General features: G+C 45.6%; 1 protein-coding gene across 9 annotated transcripts in view; it reads left to right on the forward strand.

Moving 5' to 3' along the window:
* Nucleotides 1–14,711, forward strand: part of LOC102558349 (poly(rC)-binding protein 3) — a 929,340-nt gene that overhangs the window by 655,043 nt on the left and 259,586 nt on the right. The window lies entirely within an intron of this gene.

Below are 14,711 nucleotides of genomic sequence, written 5' to 3' on the forward strand. Positions count from 1 at the left end.
AGAAGACTGGGTCGATCAGAAAACCTCTTTGATTTATGGAAGGAGGAAGGTCAAATGATGAATGTTATCGTGCCATTATCTATATTCAGAAATTCAGTTTGTATCATTGGTCTACATTTTGTATAGTCTATGCTGCTTGGTTTTGAAATGAAGACAACTGTGATGAGCATTTTGTATATGAGATTCTGTCTAGACTGCAAACTTACTGTACCCACCATACCACTACATATTTGTGTGACGGACTAGCTGGCAGTGACTTTGCCTTTTCAAAACCCCTGGGCTAAAGATGATTGGAGGACTTGGGATTCCCTTTCCTCACCAGTCAGGCTCCAGAGACTCACCCTCCGTGTCCCCTGATTTGGCCCTTTGGGTCACCTGGAGGGGGATAAAAGGAGCAACACAGCTGACTCAAGGGAGAGACCAGCAAGGGACCGCAAGGAAGAAGCTTCAAAGAGCTGGGCTAGCGGGGCGGGAGCAGTTACCCCGGAAGAGCCTGAAGGAGTAGGACCTGCAGGTAGCAGTTGGACACTCAGCAGTGCAGCGTGCAGCAGGCAGGAGAGGCTCCCCACTGGGCTTCAGGATCCCATATGGGAGGGTGCAGCCGGCAGGAGAGGCTCCCTAGCTCCAGCAAGGATCTGAGCAGCGACCTGAGAGGTTCCCAGCTCTGCTTCCAGCTTTTCCAATAAGAGTCCAGGCAGCTCGACGTGAGGCTGGGGTTCTGGGAAGGTCAAGACCCCTAGTAGCTTGGAGCAGTGCCACCAGTGGTGGCTGTGTGGCAGTGTTTCTGCCTACCATGGGGGAGATCTTAGTTCAAGTCCTAGTAGGGGTGACTTGAGGTCAATGAGCTAATGGAGAAATTCTTCTTGCAGTGGAAAGGGGCCATTGTGTTTTCCCCCTTTCTCTCCCTCCAGGTACCTAGGCCCTATATTTCCCTGTCATTTGACATTTTGTATTTTGTGCCTTTTTATATTTCACCAACCAGTATTGTTTGTTCTGCTGTTTGTGTTTTACACTTTGGTTAACCCTGTCTTTTGTCAACTGGATGAATATGTCTATGATTCAAAGCGTCTAACCTTTGAATTCTGCCCCCTCAGGGCATTGTAGTGTCCCTTAAACCAGGGGGTATATACTAGTTATGTTCCCAGTACTGTTCTTTCATTAAAAGGCATATGGTTAAGTCCCCATTGGTGGTCTGGCTCTGCTCTATAGGGGGAGGAGAGTCCCTATGCCTCCCACAGTGCTTGTGCACCTGCTTTGATCCCTTCAATTGGAGAGGGGGTACCTCTTGGAGTACCACCCAGGTTACATTTGCTAGCTCCCAACTGGAAGCAGTGCTTGAGCACCCACATTCACCAGGGGTGGCTAATCAGCACTGCTGGGCGACAGGGTTATTTTGAGGAGTAGATGATACTTGAGGTCCCCTCCAACCCCTTGATTCTATAAGTAGAACATCTGCAGTACCATGCACACTTTGCAATACTGTTTCTGGTCAGGAAGTAGCATGCATAGTGTAATAAATGTGTGTAAATTTGTGTAACAGCAGATGGAACCAGGGTGCAGTCTGCAGAGCTGTGATGACTGTTAAGTTGGGCTACAACTCCCAGGGGTTGGGGGAGGTGGTGGGGAATCGAGGGGGGGAATAAAAAAGAATCAAGTAAGAGAGGACATTGCAGCCAGAGTAAGAAGAAAGTGTTTTCAGCATGCATATGAAGTCCAGTCAGCCTTTCACAGGAAGAATGTACAGAGGACCTTGAGATCCTACTGCCTTGGATAGGCAGGGCACTATGGACTAAAGGAGCTGTATTCAGACTTGATGTCAGCTGCAAGCTGATGCTGTTCAAGCACTCTGAGACTAAAGGCTTGTTTGGGGAAACCTCTGGTGGTGTAAGGGGAAGAAGAGGAAATTAAGGTACTGAGTATATGTTACCACTGTTGCTCATGTTCCTTTATTTTTATTTTTGTATTTATTTACCTGTTCCTTCCCTTTCACCTGTTGGCTTGTGACCCTAACTCCTATGATTTTCCTGTGTCAAAGCTGAATTTGTTCTGGTACCCATCCTCTTCAATTGATACACATGTGATATTCCCCATATAAAAACAAGACAATTTATTTATGCTGACTATATCACCATTCTAGTACAGGACTCTGATCCTGGCATTACTGAAACTACACTCAGCAATGATGTGGCAAAATTAGAAGACTATTTTAATGAATGGTATCTGAAGCCTAACCCTGACAAAACAGTTTATTGCTTTTTTATCTCAGTAACACCCATGTGAACGCCAGACTAAGAACAAGATTTTATGAAAAACCAGTCAACTCTGAACCCAACCCCAAATATTTAAGAGTCCACCTTGCCCATAGTCTCATGTATAGGCATCATCTGCAAATAACTAAAAACTTCCCACACATAATAACATCTCAAAATTGTCTGGTAGAAGTTGGGGGAAGCAATGCTGAAGTTCTTAGAATATCAGCACCGGCTCTTCATTTATTCAGCAAGTGAGTATTGTTCCCCAGGTGGGGCAGGAGTGCCTCTACCAGCCTAATTGAAATAAAGAGACTCATACCAGGTACTTGTAGAACAGGCAGATCCACCTCCAATCCTTGGCGGTCTTATATCCCCTCTTCTGATCTTCACTGTAAACAGGCTACTTGAAGAGTTTACAAAAAAAACTGCTTCTACTCAACTCGCTACCAATTTTTGAGGAATTTAATTCCCCCACCCCATCCTCCACCATCCCCCAAGCCAAGGCTTAAGTTGAAAAAGCCATTTTGGAGTGCAGAAATAGAGCTGAATGACAAAAGTTCTGACATCAAGGAAAAATGAATCTAGTAATGGAACACAATTGACATCAGTAATAAATTTCTTATCACAGATCACACACCTAAACCCCGTGGCTTTGTTTTACCAAGGCACATCTAGATATTGAACAGGGTTTCTACTGGACAAGGTAGATGTTACTACCTACTACATAAATGGAATTTTATTAAAGACTTCAAGTGTGGGCGTGGTGAAATCCAAACTATTGCACACATCACAGAGGAATGTCCTACTTATCATTTTAATGGTTGTATTGAAGATGGGCCGGTACCAGCACATGGTTTCGGAACAGATATCAAATCTAAAACTGTCACTCTGGACTTATCACTCAGTGCCATTGTTTATAGCTTGTTCTGTCATTCAGTTGCTGCATTCCATACAAATAAATAAATAACTGAATATGGAAGGAAAGAAATAGCAGGAGAGAGTTTATTTGCTTATATTTCCAAATCTCTTTCCAGCTAGCATTTTGTCCAGAAGTCCTCTCAGTTTCACCATTAGTTTTCCTTAGGGTCATAGATTCATAGAAATTTAGGGTTGGAAGGAACCTCGGGAGGTCATCTAGTCCAATCCTCTACTTAAAGCAGGACCATTCCCAACTTGATCATCCCAGCCAAGGCTTTGTCTGTCCGGGTCTTAAAAACCTCCAAGGATGGCGGTTCCACAACCTCTCTGGGTAACCTATTCGTATCCCTCCTAGTGAGAAGGTTTTTCCTCATAGCTAACCTAAACCTCCCTTGCTGCAACGTGAGACCATTGGTTCTTGTTCTGTGATCTGCCACCACTGAGAACAGTCTAACTCCATCCTCTTTGGAATCACCCTTCAGGTATTGCTGTTAAATACTCCCTTAGTTGTATTTTCTGCAGATTAAATAATCCCAGTTCCTTTAGCCTCCCCTCAGAAGTCATGTGCTCTGGCCCAGTAACCATTTTCCAGTGCCCTCCGCTGGACTCTCTCCAATTTGTCTACATCCTTTCTGTAGCGGGGGGCCTAAAACTGGACACACTACTCCAGATGTGGCCTCACTAGTGCCAAACAGAGGAGAATAGTCACTTCTCCATCTGCCTGCAGCACTTCTAATAGCACAGCCTAGTATGCTGTTAGCCTTCTTTGCAAGGCACACTGTTGGCACATATTTGGCTTATTATCTACTGTAACCCACAGATCATTTTCTGCAGAGCTTCTTAGCCAGTTGGTCCCCAGCCTGTATTGGTGCATGGGATTGTTGCATCTTAAGTGAAAGACTTTGCACTTGTCCTTGTTGAACTTCATGAGATTTCTTTTGGCCCAATTCTCCAATTTGTCTAAGTCACTCTAGATCCTAGATCTACGCTCTACTATATCTACTACTCCTCCCAGCTTGGTGTCATCTGCAAAGTTGCTGTGGGTGCACTCCATCTCATCTTCCAGGTCGTTGATGATGGCATTAAACAAAAAATGGTCATGCTACCAGTGCTTCTCTGGATGGCTCTCAAGCTCCCTTGTCACTTTCTTTGTGTGATTCTGTGGTATTTCTGCTGCTATTTTCTCTCACAGATATATAGCTACCTCAAACTATATGCAGCCTTCTGCAATGGCATTCAGCCCTGAAGTCCTTCCACTCCTCCATGTGGCCTGTGCTTTGGTCAGTTGTTCCTGTGGTTTCAGCTATCTGTTCCATAAAAGTAATTCAATTCCTTTTTTCATTTTTCTGAATGAAGGGCATTTGTCATATTTACCACTTCGCTGAGGTTTCTCCAAACCCTCAGCATAATTATATTAATTTGAAATATTAGGAGAATACAATACTAAGGGAACAAAATACCATTCCTTTGAGCTCTGAAAGGAGAGAACGGTGAGCACTTTTGAATTATATTTAGCTCTGTGACTAGTTGTGAATAAATACATTATTTAAACCTTATACCAAAAACACAGTAATTTATTCTTCGTACGAGTCAACCAGCAACACCTTCTTACACCCACTGGAACAGTTAGTCACTTCTGTAATCTGTGCAAACAAGCTAACTGAGCAGAACTGAGACAAATGAAGCATCACTGAAACAACTTGCTTTCTTCCCAGGGTTGAGAAACTATTGGCAACTACTTTAACCCTATCAGTCAGAATAACTCACCACTGGTCTACAGAGCTAAAGGCTAATGGCTGTTCTCAAAAGGAGACCTCCTCTTTCAAGCTCTTTTAAAATGGGCTATGCACATTGCCCTGTGACTGACAGTCTGTGTATACATTCTGTTTGAGATGTCTATCTCTTGTAGAGCCTGACTTCTCTATGACCTTCTTACATGTCTTCCTCTACAGCTGAGTTCAGAAGCTATTCCTTCTGAGCTGAACATAAGCCAGGCAGAAAGTCTCTCTCTGTGTGATACCATGCTTAAGAAACTTCCCTGTTGCTACCTGACCTGGATCCACAGTATATCTGTGTCCTTGCTGACACACTGCCTCTGTGCAGTGAACCAGACAAAAGCCTCCACATCTCAAAATTTCAGCCTGACCAAGCAGATTCCTAAGCTTGGTAGGAAAATGACATTTGCAATTGTCCAATGAGTGTCATGGACATACATCCCTGACATGGAGGAGAGCTATTTTCATTCTGATCAAAAATCTAGGCAGTGGGTAGGAATGTGAAAAAGTGCCATGGCTGGATTTTAATTGAGGTTCATTCCAACCAAAAGATCTGTTCTTATGTTCTTACTGGGGAAGTCATTTTTCTGTCACCTCCAGAGAATTTTTGAGAAAGCAGGGGTAAACTAGCCCCAACAATAAATCTACTGACTACCATAAAAGTACAAAAGTAAACACCATGTCAATTTTTGAGTGCCACAATTGCCCACTTTCCCTCCCATATCCACTAAATATTTTAGAAATGTATACAAATATGATATTATGGCTGATACATCATCAGATGACATCTATCCTGCTCTGTATACGTGTTTAATATATCCACCTTATCACTATTTTATTTTAACTTCTAGTCATGCAGTTTGTGATTTGATTAACATCTCTGAAATGTGGTCTGTTCTCTCTCTCATCCTCTACCTGAGGGAGGGCTGTGTATGCAGTGGAGTAGGCTTTTTTTAACAACTGTGTATAAGCTGTTATACATTTGGTGGAGATGGTAGTGGTGAGTTATAGACAAATGTAACTTTTAACCACTTAAAAAGGAAAATGGGAGCTTATGTCAATGCACATGTTACATCTTTACGTTCCTCTAACAATACAAGTTAGCTATATTGCTAAGATTTTAATCCTGGATGGAACAGAAGCTGTATACATGCATTCAAATTCTCCCAGGTTTTTTCTCCTAGTAGAAAAACTTACCCAAAACTGCAAGTACAGACATTCAAATGCTGAGACCCTGAAGAGTGCAGAGCTTGCAGTGCTAACACGTGTACAGGGGCTCTGTCTGGCTGCACAATCAAAGCATACTCTGCAGCTTCCTTCTGCCTGTCTGGTGACAGATGGCAGTAGTGCATAGGACAGCCCTGATTGGCTGCCTCAAGCCTATGGTCAGCATGTGTTTTCCTGTGGCCCAGCGTGGGGATTTTGAAGGGGGCATGTTCTCCTTGCTGGAAGCAGAAGGAGTTGGGGGGGGAACTCAAGGCTCCGCTCCATAACTTTTGTGAATTGAGTGGCACCCAATTAAAAACTAACATATATTACAGTGCTTACCTCCTTGCAGAGGGGCAGGGCATTGGGGGTGGGGAATCATATAGGCAGGGGCAAGCCTGAGCCTGTATTTATCTGCTTATTTCTTCACACCTTACTTATCTCCTTACACCATGAGGCACCCTTTAAAGGATTTGACAACAACCCAAGGTGCCCCAGCACTCTAGTAAAGAATCAGTGGTCTAGAAAATATCCAACATTGCTTCTCCCTCCTACTCTGTTCTCATTCATGCAAGACAGCAACTTCAGTGTAGAGCTCAAGTAACTACAATTTGCACCCTGACTACAAGAAAACACTGAGAATAATAGAGGAAAATGAAAAGTTAGGAAGAAAAGTAGTCCACAAGAAGTGTGAAATTCATTCCCACCCATTGGTGGCTTCATAGTTTACAGCACGAGGCAACTTTTAAAATGTTATCTTATGGCCTATTGTGATAGAAAGAACTCTAGACTAGAGGGCAACAACCAACAGTCTCTCACCACTTTTGCAGTTTCCAGGCTTTGGTTGGATAGGGATTTAATTACTTACTTGATACATCTGTATGCTGCATGCCTCCATTCCCATGCATGTGTACTATTGTGGTGCACCCTTCATGGTATTCATGCCCAGAGAACTTGACTATCCCTTGGGCTTTAGAGAATGGCATTTTCAGAGCCCTGCTTGATTAACAGAAAACTGTTGTAATTGTTTCAGTACTGATTTATCTATTCAATTGTACGTGGCCAGTTAAAACAGAATACTGAGTATGTTTGGACTATAGACAAAGATTAGACGTTATTTTTTAAGTTTGAATAGTTTTCTTATCCTGGTTCATGTTTCTGCAGTATTTGATCCAGAAGAATTGAAGCACATGGTTAAGGAAAAGAGTGGCATGTGGTTCATGAACCCTATAATTAGTTCGCCTTCCTAGCTCTAAGCAGTAATTAAATCTGCCACTTCTGCTCTGCTGATTCATTTATTTAGCTATTTAATTGCTCAACTGAATACGTCTTTATCTCTGGAACTGCAACATTTTATTCAGACAAAGAAATAGCATAATCCATTTTTTTCCAAGAGCAAAGACATGTGAAAGAAAAGAGCATTAATACTATATGGTGTTGTCACTTTTCACTTATCAAATAATACAGTGTTTAGGGGATCAACTGATGCTTAAGGATAGGTTTCCATATATAGTTTTGTTTCTTCCAAGATCTCATTATATATGTCAAACTTTGAGCCCTAATATACCTATTCTAAGTTGCTGTCAGGGACATGAGTTAAACACATAAGTACTCAGTGAAGAATAGCAATAATTACATACAAAACAGGAAATCTAAGCACTATTCTATTGGCAGTAGATATTTTGTAAACACTTTTTAGATGCAGAAATACAACTACCATAGTAACTCTTCTTCATATATCTCTGTGTTGGGATTTTTCTCATGAATACATGAGTTGTGTCCATGCTATTTTTGTCAGATTCATCTACAGCAACCACATCTGGATATATAAAGCATGCTGCCTTGAGTATGTCTAAGCGTACAGGAGAGAGCCTTTGTGTTGTGCTGAATATCTCTGTTATGAATATTTCCATAAATGCAGCTTTTCTCACCATGTAATTTTAGCATTCTTTGAAGGTACCGCCATCATTTTTATCCACAAGTTGCAATAATGGAGCTTGTAATACCTAGTAATACCTAGGGCTGTGTGAAATTTCAGCGGCTGTTTCATTTCATTTCAGATTCGGATGTTTTGATGATTGAAACATCAAATCCAAAATGAAACGCAGGGCTCCGAAACAGCTCTGAAATGAAATGGGCCATTCGAAACATTTCAGAAATTTTCCGAAATGATTCAGACATTTCCGAAACATTTTACATGTTTCAGAGCTGTTTCGAGCTGTTTCGGAGGCAGGCTTGCAGGGAAAGAGGGAGGGGGAAGGACTGCTTTGATATTGACATCTGTAGCTGGCCAGTGACAATGATCTGTCCTTGAGGTCCCTTCCAATCCCAGTGCTCTGGGGGAAGGACAGAGAAGTATACACAAAGTCACACATGTCACAAGTTTTGCTTGTCAGCACTTTGAGGTGCAGTTTCCCAGAAGCCCCTTGTGACAGGGGGACTTCCCAGGGCCAAACTCTGTGGCCCGCCTGCCTGTCACCGTGACAGCAGGCCTACTCAGGGCCAAGCTCTTCATGGCCCGCCCACCTGTCTCTGGGCAACCACCCACTTATCTCGCCCGCCACGCCTTTGATGATAATGAGTTCAATTAAGATGATAATTAAGCAGGAGGCTGCCCATTGTAATGCCCTGATGCCAAGGGGCATTCTGCGGCTCCGACCTCCCCTAATACCGCAGCCCAAGCCTCGCAGATGGCATCACGGTGTTCTTCCTCACCGGCCCCCGCACTGGGCCCCAGAATCTTCTATGCACGACCCCACTATGGTCTTCTCTTCTTAGGCGGCCACTCCGCCGTCATCTGGGCTACCTCACCCCCCCGAAGCCTTGTTCCCCTCTCGGGTGTGGTTCCCCCGGAACCTTCGGCTACCTAGCCCTGGCCCACCTCAAGGCCAGTCGGCACCCGAGGCCCCCGGCTCTTGGGCGTCCCTCGCGGTGGGCCCCCGGCCCTTTTGACCCTCACTGGTCCTGGCCCCAGCATGGGCCAGTCGAGGGGACTCTCCTCTTTGGGCTGGGTCTCTCTAGCCACTCACTCTACTCCTCGGGCCTCACTGTGCCACTACTCCCTTCCTCCTAGGAGCAACCACAGCACCTCGCCCACCTTACTTCCACTCTCGGGGTCCGCCCTCTCTGGGCCCCTCATAACCCTGGCCCTCTCGGCCCTCATAACCCTGGCCCTCTCGGCCCTCATCCAACTCAGGGATCACCTACCTAGTGGTGGTGGGAGCTAGGGTTTAAGGCGCCCCGACCCACCTTCCACCGGGGTGATCACTGGCCTGGCATTTCCTGGGGGCTCCTGCACCACTGAGAGCCCCACCAGACCACCCACTCCCAGCAGGGTGCAGTTTCAGGTCATGCCCAGGACCAGGAGCCTCCTGCCATCCCCTTACAGCTCCCCCTTACCTCCGGTTATCTACAGCAGCTCTAAAACCAGGCAATGTTGCTGCCTGACCTCCTGCAGCCCAACTGCCTGGATTATATAAGCCTCAAAATGGCTGCCGCAATCAGGCACCTGGAGGCTGCCAGCTCCAGGCCCTTAAAGTGGCAGGAGCACCCTGTGCTCCGCCACACTCCTCCCCTCCTTAAATCACCGCCCCCTCTCTGGAGCCTCTCCATCACCGCCCCCTCACATTGGGGCTCCCCATATTCGAGCCTTCAGTCTTTTAGGCCCCATGCACTACCATCCTCCCAACTGGGCTCACTGTCCTGCTCTCTCCCTTGCCGAAGCTATCTTCCCCTCTCGGGTGTGGTTCCCCCAGAACCTTCGGCCTCTTGCCCTGGCCCACCTCAAGGCCAGTCGGGACCCCAGGCCCCCGGCTCTTCGGCGTCCCTCGCGGTGGGCCCCTGGCCCTTTTGACCATCCTAGTCCTGACCCCAGCATGGGCCAGTCGAGGGTACTCTCCCCTTCGGGCTGCTACCGCAGGACCCAGCCCCCTCGAGGCCTATCATTGTGCTGGCCTTTTACCGGGCTCAATGTACCGCCCCTCTCGGTCTCCTCATCGGTGGCCCCCTTCCCACCGGGGCCTCTCATTACCGCCCCCTCACACCGGGGCTACGCAACCCACTGGTTGCAAGTGGCAGGCACACACCATGCCCTGCCACACATCTCCCCCCTTAATGGGGCTCGCATCATTGCCCCCTCTCTTGGGGCTGCCCTTACTAGTGCCCCCTCACTGGGGCCGGGGTCACCATACCCCACACGCAACCCACCGGTTGCACCCCTATACCTATCTCCTTGAAACTTGGCAGGCTTCATGGACTCAGAAGGGGCTACCATGCCTGCAAGTGTCATCCTAGTCAGGCAGGAAATGACAAAGTTATAGGCAGTTTTGTGATTCCCCATTATAGTTTATGGCCAAAACACTGTAAAAATTCCAAAACAGTTTCAGCCAAAACAAAATGGGACAGTGATTCAAAACACCAAAATGAATCTCTGTCCCTCTGAAATGGTGAATCCAAAACAAAATGAAACACAGCCATTTTGGACAACCCTGATAATTACCAGATCAAGGCAAGCCAACTTGAGTGGGAATTTTCTGGAAGGTGTGGAATAAATAGTTGTTTTGTTAGGGGCTTTTTTGCTATTTATTCTTGTGTTTTCATAACTCTCTTTTTACCTAAGATAAGAGGTTTAAAAAACAAAAACTCCCTGAGAAAGCTTATCTCTTTGGTATTTTTAGTATCAGTGTCTCAATTGTGTCTGTCTATCTGTATATTCAATGGACATAGCTTATTTGAGTGCCCACATTGTATTTCATGCAATAAGTTTACTATTAATAGTGCGCTTCTTACTGACTTTTTACCAAATGATAATTGATTCAAAACTATGCAGCTATTTAAATATATCATAGTCAATAGTTTTTCCCATGTAAATGCCTTATTTCAATTCCTATTTCTCTGGGATTCATTTTTTTTCTTATATGAAGCTCTTCCATACATCTTAGTCAGGCAAAAATGTCATTGAATTACTAATGACCTAAGCTTTGGTCAAACAATACTTAAGTGGTATTGTTTTTATTGATTTTATTGTTATGCTTCACTGTACTGCACTTTATTGAAAGATCTTTGTTAAATAAATATTAATTCTGATGCTGTCAAAATTGGGAAGCATTGCAAATCTTGCTGGCAACTTTGTTTGCACAAGATAGCCACCTGATTTCCTGGCCAAAGCAGTTTGCATAAGATTTGTCTAAATATTTATCTTTTAGATATATGCCTCTTCTAAAAGTTCATGGTCCACAACTATGCACAGAACCTTCTCTTAATCTCTTAGGCTAGGGACAGAAATTACACACAAACTGATATAAGTGATCAGAAACCAGACAAGCACAGCTGACCAGTCTGGGATTAATAAGCAGCCTGCTGCCAGGTCAGCTGATAGAGCACATGACCAGAAGAGGCAGGGCTCTGGGCATATAAACCGGAGCCAGAGCAGGCAGCCTGCCCTGTAAGCTGTAAGGGATACCTGGTTTGTTGCTGAGCTACCAGTAAGGCTCTTGAGACTTAAAGGGAGCACCCCAGAGTTGGGGGAGCTTTGTGCCTACAGCTAGTGAGCTGGGATTTATGTTTGAAGCCAGTGTGGGGGTTGTTTGTGTGGGGGCCGAGTATAGCTGGAATTGGGGCCGCGCCGATGGAGTGGAATTAGGCACAAACGCATACTGGTTGATTTGAAAAGAACTTTACTTACAAACTGATGTACAGGGACTTGCGTCGATGCACACAGTGTAGGTACAAGCAAAAGCACACTGATGTTTTCCGAGCATGCAGGGTGCGGGGTACGTCGGGATGGTCGGCGACGGGGAGTGGTTGGTGGTTGATCAGGCCTCCAATTTTGCTCCAAGGTACACGAGGAACTCATTCCCAACGTACATGTGGAGTTCTCCAGCTTGGGCGGAAACTACCCAAGCTTTTATACGGCTAGTGAGCCAATTGCTAGCTGTCGGGTATGAATAATTTACGATGAGCCAATCGGTAGCATGCATCCAAACAGTGCAGCTGCTAGTTTTGGCGGGAGCTGATCACTGCACCAAGGCTTTTCCCGCCGTAGCGAGGCATTCCTTGCACTGAGCACTCGCATTGTGCTAAGAATTCTGCTGTGTTGAGGCACTTTTAATTACTAAGCACAGACAGTTTGAATTGTAGCCAGGGGCTTACATTTTGTTGTACTGTTTACATGGTGGCTTAGGTTTAGGACTAAGGGGGTGGTTTGGCAGTCCCATTAGTGCCCTAGGGGCACCTGTTTACTATAAGCTATGCCTGGGGCAGGCTCAAGGCATAGCCAAAGGCCTGGGAGCAAGGCCAGAGCCCAGAGTGAGGAAGAGTGTGGGGCCAGAAGGCCAAAGCCTGAGAGGGGCAGAGACTGAGGCTGGAGGGCCCAGCACCTGTGAAGGGCGAAGGCAGGGAGCTGGGAACCCTGAAGTTTGGTTCAGTTAATGAACTGGAGGTAGAGGGCTCAGCAAAAGGAAAAGGGTGGAAGCCAAGAAGGCTGAAGCCTGACACAGGAAAAACAACAGGCTCAATCAAAGACCTTTGGACAGCCTCCCCTCCTAATCAAGTTTAACAACAAAGGCATGGCAGGTAAGAGCAGGAAGTGAAAGGGCACCCGAAGAGCTAGTGTCAGGGAAGGGATTGCGGAGCTGCCAGGGGGTGTCACAGCTGCCCCTGGAGCATGAAGATGCTACAGGCACCTATACGTGTGCTCTGGGGAGAGGGGAGGGGCATTTTAATTAAAATGGGTCTGGGTAGAACTGCTCTAACTATAAGGCCTGCAGCATCTCATATATTCAGCATCCCACAGTTCAAAATGGTGGCAGGGGCACCTTAACTAAAGTGCCTTCCACGATTAATCGAGTCTGCTCCAATGCATTCTAATTGGAATGTGTTGGACCAAGTGGAAAAGGGCCCAAAATGACCAACCCAGGTTTAAGATGGACCTGGATAGGTGTAGTATCAGACCTAACTGATTTAGGTTAAATTAGTCTGGCAAACACCTGTTGTGGATCTCCTCCTGACTCAAGTTACTTTATAGTCTCCCCACATCCCAGGATGCTTTGCACCCTCTTTCAGACCGACCCCCCCCCGGTTGGCTTACTAGGACACTTCTCATTCTTCCCATCCCAGCTCTGGCTGCCAAGCCCTGGTCTGCCCTCTTCACCCCTTCCTGGCATGAATGGGCAACTTGGTTCTGCCACTTCCACAGCTGGGAGTGAGGGAAGCATTCCCTCAGGCCAGGTGCCTGCCCATGCAGCTGGGCATGAGGGTACAGGGGGAGCCCTGTACCTCAGGAGGCTTCCCCAGCCTAGCACCGGACTGGGTCAGGGGTTGGGGGCATGTGTTTGGGCAGTCAATCAGGGATGATCACTCTTGGCTGGACTGGGCTTAGCAATGGTCAGCAGGCTGGCAGATGTTTCAGGACTCCCTGCCTTCTGGCCTGGGCCAGTGCAGGCCTACGCTTGCCTTTCTCAAGTGAAACTTAAACTTGACTTCTTCAGTTTGTTATTAATTCAAGCTATGCAGCTTAGAGAAACCTGCGAATATTGGACTGATTCCACCTTGGGCTTTTTGAGTGTTTGTACGTAGCCTTGGAGTTCACGAAAAACAAGAGGACAGTCCTTCTGAATGTTAACCATGAAGTAAACTATCTCATATTTACATATTAATGATTTTAGTATGAGGAAATGATGTTCATTGTGGAAGTACATGCAAACAGATGCAGTGTAATGCCTCTGAATAAAAAGTGAAATTCATTTGTTATTTAGTTAAGAAACTGAGTTTTTTGCTATATGCATGGAACACTGGTGCAGGAAGGCTTTCTCATAAGCATGCAGAAATATTTTCAAATGGTTTTCATCCCTGTTTTATATACACATGAAGAAAGGCATTGGATTAGTGTGTTCTTTTGATAAAATTACACACTGTACCTTTATTTAGAGAGAGACATTGAGAGTACCTGTACACATGCCTGACACCTGCTCCAATGCATTCTAATTAGTATGCATTGGAGCAGACTCAATTAATGCTAATTAGCATGCTCCAGTGGCTTTGGCATCATGTGTATTAAGCTTCCCTGCACTTAAAAGTCTCAGTGGGGGTACTTTAGTTAAAGTGCCCCTACTGCCATTTTTAAGTACAGGACACTGAGTACACAAGATGTATGCTGCAGCATTTTAAGAGCTGCTTTAATTAAAAGACCACCCCCCCACCCCCCACCAACAAATGTAAAGATGCCTTGAGATAAATTAGATGAGGGAGAAATAACTAGATAATTATTTACAGGTGATCAATTGTTTTATTACATTCTCAAATCTTTGTAGTGGGAAGGAGGTGATTTGTTACTGAAAGCTTCCCCCCAGGTGAACCTAGCTATTGCCATCTTATCATCAACAGTCGGGAGATTAGGGCAATGCTGGATTTACACACAGTAAAATGTAAGTGAAGCCACTCCCTTTTTCCTCCCCTCACCGCACTGGAGGAAGCATTATCCAGCAACTTGTAGCAAGCGGCTGTCATCTGCCACAATGGGAACAAGATATTTGCAACGTAATGTCCACATTCTAGGTCTGGC

This window comes from Alligator mississippiensis, chromosome 5 (assembly GCF_030867095.1).
Source record: "Alligator mississippiensis isolate rAllMis1 chromosome 5, rAllMis1, whole genome shotgun sequence".
Classification (NCBI taxonomy): Eukaryota; Metazoa; Chordata; order Crocodylia; family Alligatoridae; genus Alligator; species Alligator mississippiensis.